This window comes from Dipodomys ordii, unplaced genomic scaffold (assembly GCF_000151885.1).
Source record: "Dipodomys ordii isolate 6190 unplaced genomic scaffold, Dord_2.0 Scaffold10, whole genome shotgun sequence".
In the NCBI taxonomy this organism is placed as follows: domain Eukaryota; kingdom Metazoa; phylum Chordata; class Mammalia; order Rodentia; family Heteromyidae; genus Dipodomys; species Dipodomys ordii.
In genome coordinates this window covers 23,032,091-23,032,952 of record NW_012267226.1, presented here as the reverse complement: position 1 = coordinate 23,032,952, position 862 = coordinate 23,032,091, and the positions used below count along the sequence as shown (strand labels likewise).

General features: G+C 71.0%; 1 protein-coding gene across 1 annotated transcript in view; it reads left to right on the top strand.

The window, feature by feature from the left end:
• Positions 1-565: 565 nt before the first annotated feature.
• Positions 566-862, top strand: part of Hspa8 (heat shock 70kDa protein 8) — a 4,364-nt gene continuing 4,067 nt past the window's right edge. Inside the window, exon 1 of the mRNA XM_013009650.1 lies at positions 566-832. The gene's annotated coding sequence lies outside the window, so the exon portion shown is untranslated. The remainder of the gene's footprint in view (positions 833-862) is intronic.

Sequence of the window (862 nt, the reverse complement as noted above, 5' to 3'; positions counted from 1 at the left end):
GGGGGCTGCCGGGACCCCGCGCCGGCTCCCGCGAACCCCACACCCGGGCGGCCCCGCCATGCGGCCGGGACCCTCACCTCAGACCCCGGGGCCGACCCTGACCCAAAGCCACACTACCTACGAGACGAGGGGGGGCGCCGGGACCTGGGGGGGCGGAGGCCCGGTGCCAACACTGCGGTGGGGGTGGGGAGGGGGAACGCAGCCTCCTGTGGGGGAGGGGAGCAACAACCTTCGCGGCCATTTTGTCCTGGCTCCACTTCCGTCTTCTCTTCCCTTCAGGCCCCGGCGCACCCCCTGCCCGGGTTCCGTGCGGCCAAAAGTCGCGCTGTCATTGGTTCGTTCCAGCAGTGCCCGCCCCCTCCCCACCTGCTCCTTCCGCTCCCTCCCGCGTGTGCCCTGGCGTGGCGCATGCGTAGGAGCAAATGCGCTTCCCCTCCCCCGCCTGGAGTGACAGAGGACTCCCGCGCGCGGGCTCTCGGCCCCACCCTCGCTTTCCCCGGGGCCGTTCCGAGAGCGGGGGCGAGCGTGAAAGTTCGAGAACGCTGAGGTGGTGCGTCATCGCAAGGTGAGGCGGAACGGGGCGGGGCGGAGGCGGGAGGGGGCGGGGCCCGGGAGTGAGATCTGGGTCGTGATTGGGGCTCTCGGAAGGAAAGCGGTGCCTACTGGTTCAGGGCGCCGTGACAGACAGCCGACGGGGCGGGATCCTTCTGGAAGGTTCTGAGACAGGGTATAAGAGCCGGGGTGGCGGGCGGAAACCGGTCTCATTGAACGCGGTGGCAGCTCTCTGGTGGCGGGTGCTTTCTTCCTCGGCGGAACCGGGCCTACACACAAGGTGAGGCCGCCGTCGGCGGCGGCGGCGGGG